Consider the following 21,983-nt stretch of genomic DNA (forward strand, 5'->3'; position numbering starts at 1 on the left):
ATTTTGAAGTTATCTTCCAGGTTCAGGGAATGGATTTGCCCATAGTTTGAGTCGCGTCTTCACCTCTTCCTATCTGCTTAGTCTTTTCAAACTCTGCAGGCAACCTTGAGAGTCTCATGGTTATATCTTTTTGCTTCCACAGGAATTGTCTTTCTTCCAAAGCTCTGCTCTCTCCATACATCTCTGTAGGTCCTGGGGAAGATCGATGAGCATTAACCTGGCCAAATATTCCTGTCCCTGTCTGTCAATGGCAGTCAGTGCCCTGGCATTGGTGGCATGGATATTAAAAGGCAGAGGGGGATTGCTCTAGGCTGTACTTCTGACACTGCAGTTTCAATTCAGAACTTCAGAATCAGTAGCACTCTCGAATTCTATGAAAAACACTTAAAAATCTTTGATTCCTGGGTCTTTCTAGGAATATTGTTAGTTCAGTATTCAATATTAACTTTATTCAATTTTCTCATAAAATCATAAAAGTATATACAATACGGTACAAAAAAGGGCAAATTAGAAACAAATGCCCCCAAGATCTAATTACATTTGCATAAAATTAAAGTAAAGTGCATATGCACAAACATGATAAACTATAGTGCCAAAAAGCTAATACTAAATTACTGACTAAAATTCATAATAGTGGAATCTAAAAATCTCAAAAGAACACTCAGCATCCATGAAATATCCAAGAACGAAAGTGAGACACCATATAACATATCATAGGTGATTGTAACAATTGAGGGAACAGAAGCACAGGCCTCAACTGTCTAAAGTTCAGGGGCAAAAGTAGTGAGCGGATATACATACAGCGTAAGCTATTGAAGCGGGGGCAAATCAAAAATTACACATTCAGAAGCTTGTAATTGAAATACTTTAGTCCAGCACCCCTCAGGAAGTAACAGCTGATGGAACAAGTTCGATCTAAAATAAGCTAACAGCCTAGGGTGCTAGCTGGTCATTCCCAAATTCAAATAGGGCGTCTATCCAATAACCGTTTTAATCATGACACATTTTTGCATCGTACCTTTACACAAATTAGATGCCCCCCTCTCAGCTGCCACCCTAGAGAGAAAGGCCAGCTTCAACCACACTATATCCCCTTTCACAATCCTTTCCAGGTCTACAAAGAGTTCAGAACGACCCATAGCAGCAAAATGACTTAGAATAAATGTTAGCCAAGGGATTCAAGACCAATTGTCCAGATTAAGGCAATCACAAACTATATCTCTATTCAATCAATCAGAACATTTGTAAAGCACACTACTTACTCGTAGGGGTCTCAAGGTGCGGGGGAGGGGATGCTGCTACTGCTTGAATAGCCAGGTCTTGAGTAGTCTTCTGAAGGTAAGAAGGTCCTGGGTCTGTCGTAGAAGGATGGGGAGGGTGTTCCAGGTCTTGGCGGCGAGGTGGGAGAACGATCTGCCGCCGGCGGTTGCTCTTTGAATGCGGGGGGACGGAGGCGAGTTCGAGGTCGTCTGTTGAGGTATGCTGGTCCGGTGTTGTGGAGTGCCTTGTGTGTGTGGGTGAGGAGCTTGAAGGTGATCCTCTTGTCAACGGGGAGCCAGAGCAGGTTTCTCAGGTGGGTGTGATGTGGCTGCAGCGAGGGAGTTTTAAATCCTCTTTAAGCCAGATGGATGGCCATAGAAGCAAGGGGCATAAAGCAATAGTCAGAGATGTACCCCAGGTCTAACTCCTCATGAACAATCTCACTAGGAATTCCCTGAGGAACTTTTAAGAGACCTCTTAAAAATATACCATCAGCTACCTGTAAAGGCGCTATAGATGCAAAGCCCCAGATGTCACAGCCAAAACTAGCCACTGAAATACATTTGGCCTTGTAGATGTTAAGTAATGTCTTACATGAGTTTGGCTTAAATGTCTGGAAAACATGCTAATTACATTATTTGCCCTTTTAAACAACATGACTTTTTTGTAGCAGAGGTTGCCATGAAGGATGCAAGTACAGTGAAATCCCCAGGTAAGTAAAGTGCTCAACTTTGCTAATGGTGTTGTCCCTTAATCACAAATGTTCTAGTACTGGTGTTTCTAGGGCCAATCACCATGACACAGAACTTACTATAGTTGGTCGACTGATCAAAGTCTTCCATAAAGGAGACCAACCGGTCTGAAAGATGCTGCAGTCCCATAGCTGTATGAGTTATTAGTACAGCATCGTATGGATATAAGAGTGCTGGCACTGGGCGTCCACCCGCACTCAGTACATTTTAGTGTGTGTGCTTCACTTTGACTCGTATGTAAGAGCGAGCGAGTGCTTTTTTTAACTGCCGGCCGCCATCTTTCGGGGTTGCCAGTCTAGCTGTTGGAGCATGCAAGTATTTGAGTTGGGGCATGGGGCGACCGCACAGCGGGTTGGAGCGTGCAGCTGGCGTGCCAAAGGCAAGCACATCTGCACCAGTCCACACCTGGACGGCGCCAGAGGCCAGGACCCTGCACGTTTGGGATCTGGTACCCAGCGATATTAGACGAGTGAAATTAGGCGTGTTGACTGCCGACATAGGCTGGATGTCTCCTGCGGAACTGGAGGCTGTAGTAGGTGTGTCCAGTCATTCTGGACTCCACCAACAGCTCCCGTTAGGGGGAGTGTTACCCAGCTGTACCTTTCTAGAACATGTTGCTATGTACTGAATTGTCGGTCTCTTGTCAGGCATAAAAGGGACGTTTTTGACTTCTAGCTAGACCTCAAACAGGAGGCTTGTTCCTTTCTGAAACCTGGCTAACAGAATATTCAGCACCAGATATCCTTGACTCTATTCCTCAGGGTTATGCAATCATGAGACTTGATAGGCAGACGCAAAGGGGGGGGGGGGACGATTGCTATTATTTTTAGGCAAACTCTACATTGCACCTTCTCAGAGATTAATATCACTGGCTGCAAGGCAGCTTTTTTCACTGTAACACTGTCAATCAAATTTACTTTAGTAGCGTTTCTGATTTGTCAACCGCCATATACAGCCGCTAACTTTGTCACTGCATTGGTCGATATTCTGCCATCCTTTTTCTTGCTCTATACCCATTTTTTAGAGCTGGGGGACCTTAATTTACATGTTGAAGATGGTGCCTGCAAGTCAGCAGCCACCTTGGTTTAAGAGTTGGAGACCATTCTGTGTGTGCAACTGGTACATGCCCCAAGCATAAAATGGGTCATACGCTGGACACGATTTTCTCTTATTTTACAGGAGTGGTGGTTAATCCCCCTGTTTCTTTGAGCTGGTCTGTCCACTGTGCCATAACTTTTCAAATCTGCTTACCTCTCCATACACCCATTGTTAGTGTGGATATACAGATTAGATCACGCAATTGACCCCAGGCGCTTTTACAGGGGCTTCGGTTGTAAACCGCCGACTCTAAATGAAGGGGTAGAAGTGGCTAATCTTCAAATGGAAAATTGGATTACAAATCCCCTTGATCACATAGCACCAATAGTGAACCACACAGTGAAATGCCTCAAATCCTCAGCTGAGTAATTTAATGAGGAGCACTGGAAGCTGAAAAAGACCTGCAAATGTCTTGCGGGTTAATGGCGTCGTAACTTTAATGCTCACAATGAAGTTTTGAATAGCAAGGCATGGAAAGATTATCATAAGCATATTAGAACTATGTGTAGTCAGTTCTATGATGATAGAATCATGGGAGCACAGAACTCCACACAAGAGCTATTTACTATTGTAAAAGCATTATCCTCCCTGGATCGGGGCTGTACGGCCACGGTTCCCTCGGTGGAGAGATTCAATGTGATTGCTCAATTCTTCTAGGATAAAGCTTCAAATATTTATGAGTCCTTCCCCAAAGAGGCTCGAGATGCCCCATGCCTTGAAACCTGGTTCAAATCCCTGGATGTAAAGATTGGACATTTCCTGTTTAACAAGTTAACTGTAGAGGAGGTGTGTGCTCTGATGGGCAGGATGAAATCACATTCCCCTAATGATCCTGCATAGCCTACAATTTTGGATTGTGGGAGGTAGGCTATTCTACCAGCACTGGGCTGCTCAATAAATCTTCACATCAGGGCAAGTCCTGTTCAGGTGGAAGCAGTCTATGGTTGTGCCACTAGTGAAAAAACCCACGCTAGACCCCACAAAACTAGAAAATCTCAGACCCATCTCTTTCCTTCCTTTTTTTGCCAAGGTGGCCGAGAAACATGCAAATGATCAGTTGATGAGGTTTGTGGGAGCCCAAGACCTATTGCATGAAACCCTATCGGGTTTCCGCACGGAGTCGACACTTCTGTTGTCATCTGAATTCCGGAGACATATAGCATATGGGGCAAAACAGCCGCACTGATTATGTTAGACCTAAGCGCAGCATTTGACACCATTTCTCATGGCCTTTTGCTGGATTGATTATGGAATAGTGGTGGTGAGAGATGGGTCTGCGGTGGATTGCTTCCTTTCTTCAAAATTCCACCTTCCAGGTGGTACAACAACCTTTTCGGTCAGAAGCAGTTTTATTGCAGTAGGGGGTGCCTCAGGGCTCAGCTTTGAACCCCACTTTGTTCAATCTTTATATGCGCCCCCTTGCGGATGTCATCGAGCATCACAGTTTTTACATTGTATCTTATGCCGATGACACGCAACTTATTGTTACCCTCTTTCAAGATTAAGGAGAATCTGCAGCCTGGTTAAGCTCTTGTCTGGTCGATCTGGCTTAGTGGATGAACCAGAGCGGCCTCAAGCTAAATGCTGGAAAAACAGAGGATCTTCTAGTAGGAAAACAACCATCTATCTGGCTCTACGCCTGGTGGTCGGATGGACTCGGTTAGTGCCAGCTCCCATTCAGCAAGTGAAGCATCTCAGGGTCAGGTTTGAGGCTGACTTATCTTTTGACTGTCAGACTTCCTGTCTAGTGGGAAGGTGTTTTGGTATCCTAAAAATTCTGATCAAAGTTCCGGGCTTTCTACTGTAGGCGACCAGGAAATCAGTAGAAATCAGGGGCCTCATTTATGAAAAGTGACACATCGCTGCGTGAAAACAGCGATGCGTCATTTTTGCAAGACCAAGACCAATGATGCAGCATATTTACAGTATGACGCATCATGGAGCAAGGAGTTACAGATACATCAGTATTTCTGATGTATCTGTATGGCGCAAAAGTGACCCAACTCCAGCAATGTGTCCTTTCACATGGGGCAAGCCCCATGTGAAAGGGCCTGCGTCAGTCTTACGCCTGCTGTGAGGCAGGCGTCAGAAATTGACGCATTTGTGTCCTAGAAGTGGTGCAGTGAAATCTTGTAGATTTCACTGCGTCACTTCTATGACCCTGCCTTGCGTCAGAACGCCCCCCTGCATACATTATACCTGGCGTAGGTATAATGTAGCGCAGGGGTTTACAAAGTGACGCATCTACCTAGATGCGTCACTTTGCAAATATGGTGCAACAAGGCACATTTTTTACGCCACTGGTGCGTCACAAAAAGTGACGCACCGGTGGCGTAAAAGTGACGCACGGCCTCATAAATGAGGCCCCAGTAGTCCAGGCTAGAGTACTGTAATGTGTTATATCTAGGAATCTCACAGGGCAGATTGGCAAAACTTCAGAAAGTTCAGAACGCAGCAGACCATTTATTGCTTAATATGCAGAGGGCTTTTCCCTGTGAAATTTCAGGAGGTTTGACCTGCTGAAATTTAAGAAGGTTGGGGTATTTAACAAATTCAATTGACGAAGGTTGAGGTTTTTAACAAATGCTATAATTATCGGATGAGATAAACACCTACCAAGGCGTAATAATGACCAGTGCGTAAACAGGGGTTTACGCACGGGTTGAAAAACACCGAACACTTGTGATCAGGCCCATTGCCTTTGGCAGTGAACTATAATGTTATAATAAACTCTTCTTGTTCACCCAGCATACACCCCCTTTACACTTGAACGCGAAGCCGGATTTTCTGGGGTGCCCCGGAATCTCTGTTTACGGCTGCGGGCAGCCAGTAATCAAATCCAAGTGTAAACACTCAGGTAGAATTTGGTGTTAATAGAGGGAACGGCAATGAATGCTTTGCTATTTTCCACGCATAAAAGTAATCTTTCTGCTGCTTTGCACAGCATCAAATACATTAGGATTTAATACCTGCTAATAAACACAAAAATAATTTTGTCTCTTTGCTAAGATGAATACACAGAGGAGTTTGCAGACAGTGTCTGTCTTGTAGGCGGGCAGCCGTGGAGCGAGGGCGCCACCCTCTGGTACAGATACAGCACAGCCTGCAGTGTGAAGCACACGCGAGTCTGAGTCCCAGACACTGTCACGCAGCGTCCCCTGGCCCTGCGGCCCTTGGTAGAGAGGGGGGCGCTGTCTGCCAAGTGTTTTTGCGGCAGGCGCTTCGATCATTCACAATTGTAGCGCTTGTCCGTTCTGGGCAGTCACCAATGACTTGGCACTGTAGCTGTGTGAGCGCTACATGTTTCAGAGAAAACGAATTGAAGAAAACCAAAGACCCCGGGCTGGAGAAAGTTCATTTTGGCGAATTTTCAAAATGTGGAAAGCCTTTATGTAAAAAAAAAAAATCGATACAAATCACCAAAAAATCGGACAAGAAATGGACCATTAAAGAGGGTGAGAGGGTGAGAGGGCGAGGGGTACCTGGGTACAGGTAAGGGAAGTGGTACTAAAGTATAAGTAAAGACAGGCGGGGGAGGGTATTACGATTAAAACTGGGCATATGTACTAAAGTATAGGCAAGCACAGATTAATCCTGGAGTAGGTAAGGTAGGGTCAGTCAGGTATAACCAGGAGTAGTGGTTCCTCGCTAATCCCCTAGTTGAAGTACTGGGGTACAAGTGAGGCAATGTTTCGAGGACATAGGCTGGGTAGAAATAGTAGGGTATAGGCCGGAGTATAGGTAACATCTATACAAGGGAGAGGTGTGGCGCCGCGGCCAGGGCGACTGACGCTGGAATCTGGGGATCAGGGTTCGATCCCCGGCTCCGGCGGCACTCTGTGACTCTGGGCAATAGCTCGCTTAATCTTCCTGACGGCGCCTAGAGACCCTTTCGGGTGATTGTGCGCTTTACAAATGTGGATTATTATTATTACATTGGAACACGACTAGGAAGCAGGCTCGTCCCGCAGTCCAGTTTCCATTTCCCAACAGGGACTTTGTTACTCCATGAGCGTAATCGTCACACTCCCTGCTGGACCGCAGACATTTATAACTCGCATCGTAAACGGCCCTCCAGGAACTCGGCACCTCCGTTCCTTACGTCCATTTAATAATTTTTCTATACACGTCCTGACAAGATCTCACCTCACTCGCATTCGAGTGTTTCAAGTGACAGTAACTTGAACTGTGCGTCCGCTCTGCTACATAGACATATCACCCGGTCAGGAGCTGAGCCGGGTCGGAATTATCCCCGGCTAATCGACCTACCAGAGGGCCCATATTCTCCGTAAGCCCTGAGGAGTCGCGGAATTCACTTTCCAAAGCGACGAAACACGTGTGGGCTGGCTACTAAGGACATTAAATGAAGATTTGCTCTAAAGACTTTACCTTATTTCTCTAACAGCTGTTATTGCAATTGCTTCTTGGTGTCCACATGGACACTCAATCTACAATAAGATCCCTATACCTGGGACGGTTAGTGTATTTAACTGACATGAGTACACATAACTCTGGTTGTATTTTTTCGAACATACCAGAGTGAACCCCCTACTCTATATCGCAGTGGGGTGTGAATTCTCTAATGTCTTATTGTCCCCATAATATACTGTTCCGATCTAAAAAAGTACGTAGGTTCTCAACTCGAACAATGTCCAAAGATGCCTGCCTTCTTCTCTGGCAGTACATACACCCACACTCAACCACATGTGCACGTAACTACGAAAAAAATGTGTGGTGGAACGGAAGGCACCTCACGGGCGAACAACCCTCGGGGATCTTGGCAGATGTTACCAACTCAATGCCCCTTTCTCATCATCGGTTGCCATTCCAATTCCAAAAGAAAACAAATTTGTTACAACACATAAAATGAAATGCGTGTGAAAGGTGCTAAACAAAGAGTTTTACAACAATAACTCATAAATGTGACCAAAAGGACAGAGTGATATAAAATCAGCAGACACACCCACTCAATTACTTTATTCTTCGTATTAGTGTGAACTGATGAATTAAAAAGAGGTTGGTAGCTTAATATCGCCTACCAGTACCTGATACCGACATGTTTCACTGCCCCAATATTTTCGGCAGATTCATCAGGGTATTCAACACTCGGTCACTGCACCAATTTTAGAACATCTTTTTGGACACTGTTGAGTTGAGACACAAATAAAAACCAGAGACAAAACCTGTAGTCAATCTGAATATTTAGGTTTCCAAAAGAAAGTAATGGTCACAAATATAATTACCCCAGGTCAGCATTAACATCTCATACCGGCTGACCGAATCACACTCCGATTCATTTAGAGTCGATTGATATATCAATCTGTGAAGAGTAACAGATAAAAAATTGAATAAGAATTCAAATTAGTGCGGAAATGCTCGTTTGTATCATTTGATATGCAACCATTTAGGGAAGGAGTGAGGGGCAACAATAACCGAGTGTTATCCACCGGTAAAGCAAAACTTCCCGGCCGTGTGCAGTAATAGCCTTTACTCACAATCCCAAATGCGTTGTATCATCAGAGTTCATTGACAATTCGTGAGGCGCGGGACTCCAGAGAGAAGTTCCCATCGCCTACATACTCATTTTCTTAGGCCGTCACTCGTAACAACGTCACTGAATGTGACTGCCTGACCAACGCCCCTACTCCACGCGTCTATCGAGGTAACCGGACCATACATCATCCCAGGAACGCCGGGCATTCGCTGGCGTCTGTTTTTAAACCCTGTTTTCCTTACAACGTTGCCGGCAGTGTCCGGTCACATGTTGTATCGCGCATGCTCAGAGGGGTATGTTCCTGGATGGAAAGTGAGCGCCATATTGGAATGGTGCTAAGGGTCAGCCACATTGCTTAACAGTCAGTTCCAAGTCTTCAACCTAGTGCCACATTCTAACCACAGGGAATCAAACCGCATAATTATTTAGTATATGATGGAATTAAGTATGCGATATAATTACAAATGGTCTGTTTGCCAATGAATTCACACGGTCACAAGACAAGCCTAAGTAATATATTCACAGCGCCATCTCAAAGTGGAGTCACTGACCCAGTACCGAGGACGGTAGTGCAACCCTGACGGGGATATATTTACAACCAGTCATACCTATGCCTCAATTATAGTCATAGATCTGGGGCAGTACCCAACCCCTGAGTGTGATTAAGATGTTATGATTAAAAACTCTGGAGTTATGATTAGAAATTCAGAATAGAGCCACTCTTCACATGTCAGAGCCTATGGGTACACCACACTATTGGATAGAATTTGATATTTATATAGCGCGGTAAGTACCATGCAGGTGCATTCAAGACAGAGCACCACCCGCAGAACAGGGGAGTCACTCCGCAACCCTTTGAATCCCTGACCGGGCAGCAAGGAGCACCCACATAAGCTGGGGGAGAAAGGGGGGAGGAAAAGCTGTTATCCACACTCCTCCCTGTAGCTGTATAACCCTTACAGATTTACTTCACTCGATTCCACTCAATAATCTCGTTTAGGCCAACACTGTCGCTACGCTCTCTGTATATCCATCTTGCTTCCTTACTCAGTAACGCTGTTTCCATATTCTGTGGATTTCCCTTTATTGTCTCCAGCACAGTCCATGTGAAATCATGTTTCTCTTTGTGGCAGTGTTGTACCAACTTAGTAGTCAGTTTCCCCGCCCTGATCGTGCTGAGGTGTTCTTGGATGCGCACTTTGATTTTTCTCGTAGTTAAACCAATGTATTGGAGGCCACAGCAACATAGCAGTCTATATATCACATTCGTGGTATTGCAGTTGCTAAAGTGGTTGAAAAACCACACCTTTCCTATGCTCAAGGTTACACTATTGCTTTTCTTAGTCAGGGGGCAGACCGAACATGTCCCACAAGGATAGTGTCCCTTAGGTATAGTAGTCAAATCTTTCTTTTGTGGTACCGGGGTGCGGGTGTGGACTAGTTTGTCTTTTAGGTTACCTGCCCTCTTAAAAGCAAATCTGGGTGGTGGCATACGAAAGTCCTTCGTGGATAGCAAGTCCCAGTGTTTTCTAATGGACTGTCTAATTTTCGTTGCCATGGGATCAAATGTCATAACCACCGGCAGTCAGTCTCTTCTCTCTTTATTCGTATGTTCCAGTAGGACACTCCGAGGTGTATTAAGTGCCCTTTTTCTAGCGTTCTTAACTACTTTGCGGGGATAGCTGCGCTGCTCAAGTTTTTTTGTCAGGTCCTCTGATTGCTCCATAAACCCACCCGTGCTGGAGCAATTCCTCCGGTATCTGAGGAATTGGCCCACTGGAAGGTTGTCGCGGAGGGCTCTAGGGTGATACGAATTGTACATCAGGAGTGAGTTCCTGTCGGTAAGCTTTTGGTGAACCCTGGTATTCAGTCCGCCATCCAGGCCAGACTCAATTTCCAGGTCCAAATAAATAGCACTGGTGCGGCTATAGGTCCACGTGAATTTCAGGCTCTCGTCTTGCGAGTTGAGCCATGTCAGAAACTCCCCTAGGGATTCTTCAGTGCCTGACCAGATGTAGAGCACATCGTCTATATATCTCTTCCAGAGGCAAATGTGCCGCTGGAAGGGGTTGGTATCAGGATAGACGATGTGCTCCTCAAATCTACCCACATAGATGCATGCCAGGCTTGGGGCCATCGTGGCCCCCATAGATGTTCCAGAGGTTTGAAGGTAGATTTGGTCCTTGTATCCAAAGTAATTCCTTGTAAGTGCAAGCTCAACGCATTCCATAACGAATGATTGGGGAACATCATAGAACCACTCGAGGTCCCCCAGTGCGCGCGCTGCTGCCACCAACGTCGCGTCCTGGGGGATGCTCGTGTACAGGGACTCAATATCGATGGTCACAAGGAACTGGGTACTTGAGTCATATGGGGTCTTTTCCAAGATGTTCAACACGTCGGTGGTGTCTTTGATGAAGGACTGTTGATTAACCACCGACTCCCGGAGAAAGTAGTCCGCATATTGTGAAAGGGGCTCCAACACCGATTGTATCCCCGACACGATGGGTCTGCCGGGCGGAGGGCGGGTAGGTTTGTGGATCTTCGGTAAAATATAAAAAGCCGGAGTCCTGGGGGTGTTATTCACTAGGAACTCCGCTTCTTTCACCGAGATCCATTTGTTAATTTTGGCTTTGTTGACCATTTCTCGTAGGGTTTGGAGCAGGTCATCCACCGGATCTTTTCTGAGGGGTTTGTAGTTAGTGCGGACATTCAACAAGCGAAGTACCTCTGTCTCATAATCCTGAGTGTTGAGCACCACCACCGCACCCCCTTTATCCGCTGACTTAATCGTCAACGAGAGGTTTTTTTCTAAGCCTCTCACTGCCTCCCAATCCTCTCTCGTCATGTTAGAATAGTTGGAGCGTTCCTGGGATTTTTCAAAATTCTCAATGTCATTGAGCACTTTTTCTTCAAAAACAGACACTTCAGGGCCAACTGCGGACCCAACGGGGCAGAAGGTAGATGGTTTCTTCAAATTAGTGCCTCGAAATAGATTGATGTCTTGCTCATTTTCTTTCTGTGCGAAGAATTTCTTAAGTTTACTCCTTTACGGGGAACCATTTCTGTGAGAGAAGAGTGGGAAAAACTATCCACGTTAAAGAAAAAACAAATTCGAATAGCATTGCATGGTGCATTGATGACGGAGTATTACACGGCAGGGGTAGCACCACCGAGCCTTATAGTTAGGATTGAGCCACGGATTTTTCTGGATGACGACAAATTCCGCACTGATTGGAGTTTTATCGCCAACAAATGTACCAGGGACTGGCTCATCCTTATCATTAGCACTGCGCAGCGATTAAGCGAGGAGCTCTTGAAGGAGATCCTTGATCTGGAAGATAAGATATCTAAAGATACTACCTTGGTGGACAGCAAGGAGCACTTGCAAAAAATCCAGGACGACCTGGTTGAGTATAAAAGCTACATGGTCAACCAAAAGATAAAAGGTCTGACAAAGAATCTAGAAAGATACACTCACGAGTGGGCATTCCCGTATGTAAAGGAAGAATATTACCAACAGGCACCCGCCCAGCAGAATGCTACTAGTAGATACAGAGGTAGGGGAGGTAGACAACAGCAAAGGCGTACACCCAAGAACTGGACGTTTGATAACACCTCCAGTGAAGAAGAGGAAGAACCCCAGCAGAATAGTAGAGTACGGTTCAATCAACAGCATCGCCAGACCGAAGATCTGGGTGCACTACTACGCTCTTTTTTAGAGCAGGGTCAGAGAACCAACCACAACAGGGGGAGGGGTGCCACAGGGCGAGGCCGAGGGAGAGGCAATTCAACACCCCAATGGCAGACATTCTCACCCAGAGTGACCCGCAGTCGGGGACGAACGGACAACTAAATGAGAACATTGTAGTTAACCTATCCAATCCCATTTTAACACCAAGTGAAGATAGAGTACTCAATAAGGGGTTGGGGTTTGTTCCAACGCCGAAACATGATGCATTTAAATGCCGCGTGGAATTTCACGAAACAATGAGAAAAATCAAAGTTAAGAAATTCTTCGCACAGAAATAAAATGAGCAAGACATCAATCTATTTCGAGGCACTAATTTGAAGAAACCATCTACCTTCTGCCCCGTTGGGTCTGCAGTTGGCCCTGAAGTGTCTGTTTTTGAAGAAAAAGTGCTCAATGACATTGAGAATTTTGAAAAATCCCAGGAACGCTCCAACTATTCTAACATGACGAGAGAGGATTGGGAGGCAGTGAGAGGCTTAGAAAAAAACCTCTCGTTGACGATTAAGTCAGCGGATAAAGGGGGTGCGGTGGTGGTGCTCAACACTCAGGATTATGAGACAGAGGTACTTCGCTTGTTGAATGTCCGCACTAACTACAAACCCCTCAGAAAAGATCCGGTGGATGACCTGCTCCAAACCATACGAGAAATGGTCAACAAAGCCAAAATTAACAAATGGATCTCGGTGAAAGAAGCGGAGTTCCTAGTGAATAACACCCCCAGGACTCCGGCTTTTTATATTTTACCGAAGATCCACAAACCTACCCGCCCTCCGCCCGGCAGACCCATCGTGTCGGGGATACAATCGGTGTTGGAGCCCCTTTCACAATATGCGGACTACTTTCTCCGGGAGTCGGTGGTTAATCAACAGTCCTTCATCAAAGACACCACCGACGTGTTGAACATCTTGGAAAAGACCCCATATGACTCAAGTACCCAGTTCCTTGTGACCATCGATATTGAGTCCCTGTACACGAGCATCCCCCAGGACGCGACGTTGGTGGCAGCAGCGCGCGCACTGGGGGACCTCGAGTGGTTCTATGATGTTCCCCAATCATTCGTTATGGAATGCGTTGAGCTTGCACTTACAAGGAATTACTTTGGATACAAGGACCAAATCTACCTTCAAACCTCTGGAACATCTATGGGGGCCACGATGGCCCCAAGCCTGGCATGCATCTATGTGGGTAGATTTGAGGAGCACATCGTCTATCCTGATACCAACCCCTTCCAGCGGCACATTTGCCTCTGGAAGAGATATATAGACGATGTGCTCTGCATCTGGTCAGGCACTGAAGAATCCCTAGGGGAGTTTCTGACATGGCTCAACTCGCAAGACGAGAGCCTGAAATTCACGTGGACCTATAGCCGCACCAGTGCTATTTATTTGGACCTGGAAATTGAGTCTGGCCTGGATGGCGGACTGAATACCAGGGTTCACCAAAAGCTTACCGACAGGAACTCACTCCTGATGTACAATTCGTATCACCCTAGAGCCCTCCGCGACAACCTTCCAGTGGGCCAATTCCTCAGATACCGGAGGAATTGCTCCAGCACGGGTGGGTTTATGGAGCAATCAGAGGACCTGACAAAAAAACTTGAGCAGCACAGCTATCCCCGCAAAGTAGTTAAGAACGCTAGAAAAAGGGCACTTAATACACCTCGGAGTGTCCTACTGGAACATACGAATAAAGAGAGAAGAGACTGCCTGCCGGTGGTTATGACATTTGATCCCATGGCAACGAAAATTAGACAGTCCATTAGAAAACACTGGGACTTGCTATCCACGAAGGACTTTCGTATGCCACCACCCAGATTTGCTTTTAAGAGGGCAGGTAACCTAAAAGACAAACTAGTCCACACCCGCACCCCGGTACCACAAAAGAAAGATTTGACTACTATACCTAAGGGACACTATCCTTGTGGGACATGCTCGGTCTGCCCCCTGACTAAGAAAAGCAATAGTGTAACCTTGAGCACAGGAAATGTAGTGTAGCTCCTATTTTCCCAATAGGCTCTGCGCATTGGAATAGTACCTACAGCAGTAAAGGCCTAGACCAGACGTTAACTAGGTCTACTACTGTCGATACTAGACTTAATTTTTGGGTTTGCCAGCTAAGCTCAGAGTTCGCTAGAAACTTTCTTGAATGTTCAAGGAAGGATTAACTCCCCTGATTAGACAAGAAGGGATTTAGTTTCTGACAACCATAGAACATGACAACTTTGCTCTCCCCTAATCAAGAGTCAATCTCAAGAGTCGTGTGAGCACAAGGCAATTATTTTACTCAGTCAGTACGTGCATTCTTAGTCTCATCAGAATGTAGAGAAAAGGAAGAGACGGGCGTGTTCAATAAAAAGGTGTTATTTATTGATCAGTCTCTTTTCTCGTACAAGAGAAATGGATCGATATTATTGCAATACTTATAGTTAAGTAAAGTGCATACATTAAAAGCAATAGTATAAAATAATACTGTAAAAACATTGATATGGTTTCTGAGCCATATGATGTTTAAAATGATTAAAATATATTTACATACACATATACATTTGACTAAACGTACTCAACTGGTGTTTCTAAATACGCCTACCCCGTGTACCTGACCTAAGTCTAATGCGTGGGCGGGAATAGAAAGTTACAGTTTAAGTTAAGTTTGTTTTTGCCAAGTGAATAACTAAAGAATTCTCTGTGAGGGGTTATTCAGTTCTGTACCTGGAAGTTAGGATGAATGAGGAATGGTATCTCTTTCTCTGCTCTCGATATTCCAGGCTGCCTGCGAGGGCTACCCGGAAGCGCCGGTGCTGGGTCTCTCGGCTTGAGATAGCAGCGCGTCTCTCAGCGCGTCAGGAAGGCGGGGCTGTTGCCAGCGGGGTCTACTTCTGCTCTCGGCTTCGGCAAGTATGGCTGCTCCGTCTTGTCACCACGCGTGTGTTTGCATAGGGCAAGGTCGGCAATATTTATACCTTAAAGGTGCCGGGATTGACGTAAGGATGGACATAGGTACGTCAATAAAGATGTCATACGACTTGCTCGTTAGCACATTCTTTACTAAAGTTCTCTGTGAAATCAAAACAATGGCCGCACGGATTATCCAGGTTGTCATAGGTTTGATTTGTTATGAGAACGTCGTATGCCTTATCAGGGGCTGGAGGAATGTCGCTTGTCTAATTAGATCTCAAGCGTTATGACCTAATCAGATAACACGTTCCTGTGCCGGAGTGTGACTGCGTCAGATAACGGTATCTGCATCATGGGGGATTTCTTGCCTCATGGGCTGACTGTTAGTTAACTAGATAGTTAGTTTAACCAGAATAGGGTCAGGAATAGGGGGATCGATTCAGAACCTATAGAAATACACGACACCCACTCCACGCTAACTATGGTCATATCTACTAATCTATGCATAGTATAACATAGTACAACATACTATAGAGTATAGTGTATACCTTACCACCCCAAAATACATAAATGCATTTCGAAATTTTCAAACATACTGAAAAATTGCAGTCATATATATTGTATGCACTTAAGCTATGAATTAAATGCAAAAGTAAACACGCATTGTTATGCATTATTGCTTTTTGGTATATGAGAAATACACATGAAATGGCTCTTAATATGGCTATACAGAAAGGAAGTCCGAGACCATTTAATCACATAATAAAATATTTGTGAACCTACCAGCGGGCAGCTAAAGTCTATATAAAGTATCTAAAAATAGAAATCTTATTTCTCTAGGAATAGTTTCTTACTTTAAGCAGAAGATCAGTGTCCCGGGAAAAAATATGTAGAAAAATATTTTAAGGGGCTTGCTGAAAAAAGTTGCTGTCCGTGAACTGGATTGTAATTGTTCATGTGACTTTATTTTTTAAAAGTTGAAGGCCGAATTCAGGGAACGCCGTGTGCGAGTTTACTCAAAAGTCTCTATTTCTGTTCCGGAGAGAACATCATATCATTCAGGCTTTCGAAAAAACTGTCAACAGCTTCATGGGAAAGTTCCACTAAGTCGCAAATAGGTGTAACCATGCATTCATGCGCATGATTGTCTGCATTGACATTCTGATTTGCATTGTTGACAGAAGGTCGTACCTGTTCGATGCTGCTTTCATCTTGAACTTCACTACTCTTCAATCGCAGTGGTGAAGATTCCAGGAATGCCGTCATCAGGATTGGCAGCCTTTGAGGGCAGCACAAAGCGTGAACCTTGGTAGGAACCAACAGTGTATCTGCATCCACCGGCGCATCCGATTGTAGCGTCAGACAGGTGTCTAACACACATTCTTCTCCGCATAGCAGACACCTTAGTACAGGTAAAACACACCTTTGCCACATTGGTCGAAATGATAGAAACCAAGTCATGTTTAGGTCTCTAAGCCGGGAGAGTCCCAGGATTTTTGATATCCGGTCCCGGTATCCAATGGCTAGGATCGTATCTTCCATTGTCGCGAGAGTTTGATCTGTGACATGGGTTGCCATAACGAAAAATAAGGACTAGGAATAGGATTCCTGCAATTAGTCCCAGGATCAGGGGAAGTCCGCCAAAAATCGAATGGACGAAATCTGGAAAAATACCCAGTATGGCTTTGAATGGTGTTAATGCCATCGAAAATACTGTCTTAAATACCTTTGAGACCCCAGTGGTATCAGAAATATTTAAGATTTCGCTCAGGATTTCCGCGAAATGTACGGGGGAATTGGTTGATAATAATGTATGTATCTCTGCAGTCGTCCTTGCGACTTGTAGATCATACGTTTCTTTAGATGACGTGAGCCTTGTAGGCGTCTGAAGAAGCACTGTTTTCATTCTGCTTAAAGTGTCTATTCGAATAGAAGTAATTTTCAAACTGGGCCATGCCCTCGCCTCCCTGTCTGGAAAGGAGCTGGGGAATAAAGAACGTCCACAGCACTTGACCTTCGCCGTCGTAGTGACGAGATAAGGAGTCCCGGGCATAAGACTACAACATCTGCGGTCTACAATAAGAATGTAACTCCCATTATAGAGTCTTTGAAAGAATGGTTCTATTTCAGTTGCAGGTGCGCCTTGCTGGTGACATGAAAGGTTGTATGAATTCCCTTCACAGGCTCCATGCAAACTAATTCCGTTACACAGAAGCGTGCCGCTTAGTGACATAGCACAATTGTTGCCACTAAGAAACACTTTCTGTCCTTTATTACTGACACATGCATGTGAATAGGGCAGGTTCCAAGTTGTTTTAAGGTACCCCTTTCCCAATTTCTCGTACATGCCAGCCTGTATATATTTTTGGCAGTATTGAAACCTGAAGGTTGAGATTGGAATATTTATGATTCCGTGGATTATCCATTCACTGACAGGTCGTTCTGACATTGTCATTGGTAATCTTTCTAGTTTTTCAATGCTAAAGATTGTATAATCAGCACCCTTCTGCGCCATACCGATTTGTCTATCAGTAAGGTTAAAGATTTGGAATAGTGACGTTGTGTTGATTAAACGCCAAGGCACATAGCCTGAACGCAGATTTTGTAACGTCCAGCCAAGCTGTACAATGGAACGCAATTGTGACTGACCATGTTGTAATAACAGTAAGTCTTGCGATAATATATCGATTGCTGAAGACACAATGCTGTCCAATGAAAAAATTCTGGAGGACAGAGTCATTAACCCATTGTCCACTACAGATAGTGATTTTTCCAAATTGATACGGTCAATTTCCCGTATTCTTTCTGCTGTTTCAATTTGAGTAACCTTCCAGGCCTCATTGTATGCTGCATATACAGAGGCTGCTATGAAACGCTTTTGACGCTGTTTGCGTGGTCCCAGTATGAAATCACGCAAGTCAGCACCATCAGTAAGTAAAGTTAGGTGTTGCTTAATTTCAGGCAGTGTGGAAGTCTGTAGCCATTGAAGGCATAATTTGCCCACACTGTAGGTTGTTTTTATCCCTGGGTGATGTCTTTGGGGATATCTAGGGTCTGGCCTGGTCATTTTAAAACCCTGTGTTTTATTCAGGAATCTATCTTGACAGTGATTTGTATCTGTGGGCCAGATCAACCATTGTTTCCAATCAGGATGTGTTCTGTTTTGGTTAAGTATATGGTTTATGTCTATTTCTTCATCTGTATCAGAGCTATTGCTAAACATTGTTGGCTTTGGAATAGACGGGTTATTTAAATCTTTGATTTTGGCTAAGCCAAGACAGGTGGTTTGTTGAACAGTGTCTTTTAAAAATATCATTTGTTCTGGGATCATGCAGGCTCTGAACAAAGCTTCTAAACCCTGTACTTGCCATTCTTTTGTACCCCAAACACTTTTCAAATCAACATTTTTGTCCCAATAATCAAATCCAAAAGTATTCATCTTTTCAAAGAATATGTCTGAATATATCAATTTTGTGTTGGTTATCATGGTTTTCATCCCTGTCTTGTTTGACAATTTATAATAAAATGTTTCAGCATTACTAGTGTTAAAACCTTGAAAGTATGAATATTTGTCATAAACGGTTCTAGAGCTCCCTTTTGGAGGTGTAGCACAATGTTCCCATTGATTATAATTTAAAACATTTCTTGGTTGTGCAGATTTATGCAAAAAACTGTTACCATAATGGTTATAGCAATACATACTATCATAATTTGTAGAACCTTGCAAATAATCATGTTTTGTAAATTTAGCAGACATTACTAAGTCAGACATCATATTGTTTATACTTTCAAAGTCCCAATCATCAGCAAATGAGTTTGGTTTTGCAAAGTCACTCAAGGAGATCTTGATTTGGTGTGGATATTTCAGGATCTCGACCGGACCATAAATGTCATAGTCAGTGTTGTCCCAGGCTACCCCACCAGGTATTGGAATTGCTGTGAAGTTGGCTGAAGAAAGTTCTGAAGAAAGTTCTCTTTTCTCGACGTGTGAAGATGTGTGTGGTTTGAGGACCAAGTTGATGTTCTGACTTGCTGTGTCCATTTTAGCATATTTTCCCTCAATGAAGCGTCCCAAAGTAAATACCATGATGAGCCAAAGTATGAGGATAAATGCACCAAAACCCACCCAAAATTCAATCCATGGGGAAACCAGATATGTTTCTTTCAGTTGTTTCAAAAGTTCCTTAGCTTTGTCTTTAAAGGATTTTGATGATGGCTGTGTCTTTTGTTCGCTGAAACCTTCAGAGGAATCATCGAAGTTGATGAAGTAACCAGATGCAGTTCTGTCAATTGTTCCAATTGGTTCAGGATTTTTGTTTCTTGCATTTTCACTTGGAACTTCATTGTAGATTGGTGTGTCTCTGCTAAATGTTTTTATTTGGGTTTTCAGAGGTCTTAGTTCTATTGCATTGTTGCATAGTCCTTGTTGTTCTTCTGTAGGCGTTTCGAATGTGATGAGCCTCTTTGATAGGACCTCTGTACTGGTAGCAAACCTTGGTGTTCTGCTACTTATTGGGAGTCCACTTGGCCTACTGTTTGTTATTGGCCACATGTTGTGGTTTTACCAGGTCGATGGATACAACTCGGTTCTCCTTTTTTCCAGCAAGTGGCGGTAGTACAACTGATCTTGTCCCGTTGACAGACAAGACAGGAACTGCTTTTCTGTAAGAAGGCCCAAATTCCTTCTTTACCGCGATCTTCTCCCTGACTAGATCCCCGACTTTTGGAATCCAGACAGGTCTTGCTGGGACAGGTGGTGATTCTTCAGTGGTTGTTGGCTGTTGTTTCAACTGTATGTTGCTCAGGTCTTTTCTTGTTTTGTTTAAGTCCTGCAAAATAGCCAAACGGTCTTTGACATCAAAGGTTTTTTCTATTACCACTGAAGTCTGACTATCAAGGTCAGAGATCAACATCCTAGTTCCGAATAATAATTCGTACGGACTGAATCCCTTCAGAGAATTTCTTGGCAAGTTATTTAGACTACGTTGGACACTTATTAGATGTTTGACCCACCCAGCTCCCGAACCTAATATCCTTTCTATTATAGATTGCTTTCTGCCTTGGTTTTTTCTTTACACCATCCCATACCCTCAGGAAGGAAGTGAGAAGATTCCCGCTGGGCTGTGCTCATTTGGCCATGTTTCCCCCCCAGGCTGGTTTGCCTGAGTGAAAGAAATGGTCGAACGTAGCATGCTCTTAGCGTATATGCCATTTAGACTTGCGAATCTTGTATAACAGTCCGGACGTCAGCCGAGTGCCGTGGATCTACATTATAAGTGGAAACTAGCCTGTATATGTTAATCGCAAGCCATTCTTTTTGCTGGTAATATTATCTGCCTTGATTCGACAAGGTATTAAACTGCTTCTCTCCCCACTGCGATCTCTGTTGCAGTTTGGGCAGTTTTTTACAAACATGGTGTAGTGCAGGCTCATGCCTTGCCACCAGTACCGTGATTGTAATTCTTCCAGAGAATCTTTTAATTTAAGGTGTCTGAGACCCTCGCCCATGTGTGCGTCTGCGATTAACAAGTTTCTCCTGTCCATGTTTGGAATCACTCTATCCCCCACTCCAGGGATTCGAGCAAAAGGGACGGAGTTTGCATCGATTATGTATGTATAATTGAGTGGATAGTTGATCGGTAACGCTGAGCAGTCGCCTTTTGATGACGTTTTCACCGCCAGCAATGTTTCACCGTCAATGTATTTTAATGTACGCTTTTTTCGATCTACGGGAGCCGGTTTAGTGGCTGCCGCTGCGGCTGTTTCAGCCAATGAATTCCCTCAACGTGAACGCCATCACGTTGATGACTCAGTGAGTGTGTCACGTGAGTCTTTGTTAGTTCTTTTTTCAAAAGAGCTACTTGCTCCCAGAGCAGTCTCTGCTTTATTGGTGCATCTGTGTCATCTTTGTAACCGTTCTGAATCCATGTCTGCAAATCCTTGTTATATGCTTTGACGCAGTAATATGAATCTGACACTATAAGTGTCGGGAATTCGCGATCCGCATTATCTAGCGCCATTTTCAAAGCTATTATTTCAGTTTGTAGTTCTGAATTAGTTTCTACTGAGTGTGATTTTGTTAATAGAGGTCTTAGTTTACCTCCGCGCCACACTTCTTTTGTAATCTCACATGTGGGATTGTATGCATGTTCTCCCCAAACGGAGGGTTGAGCATGTCCGTCTGTATAGATTACACAGGCGTAATGTCGTAGAGGCAGAATGTCGATTGGCAGAGGATACGTCTTTTCATATTTTAGATTTTTTAATTCTTCTAGTTCTCAAAAAATTGTCAACCAGGCTATACTTGATAATTCATATCCTTCGTATAGAATTTTTAGATGGGCAATTCTGGATTTTTTGAAGTTGAATTTGTAACCCTCTGCAGCGAACCCAAGTATTATGGTGTTCACTCTTTTCAAGTGAGTCTCCAAGTCATCATCTGTTAAGTAAATGTCATCGACATAAGATAATGCTTCATCATCATATAGTTGTAGTAATTCTGTTACTCTCGCTGAGAATACCCCTGGGCTGTTCTTGTACCCCTGGGCTAACCGACAGAATTGTTTTTGAGTGCCATTTACTGAGAATGCAGTTAAAGATCTGCTCTCTGGTGCTATGTTTTGACAAAAGAATCCATTGGAGATGTCCAAGGTTGTTTTGTATTTTTTGCGCACTATGTTATTCATTAGTGCAGCACTGTGTGAGTTTTGCACTGCAAAGGTTTTGCAAGA

Source organism: Lissotriton helveticus, chromosome 3_2, assembly GCF_964261635.1.
Source record: "Lissotriton helveticus chromosome 3_2, aLisHel1.1, whole genome shotgun sequence".
NCBI lineage: Eukaryota > Metazoa > Chordata > Amphibia > Caudata > Salamandridae > Lissotriton > Lissotriton helveticus.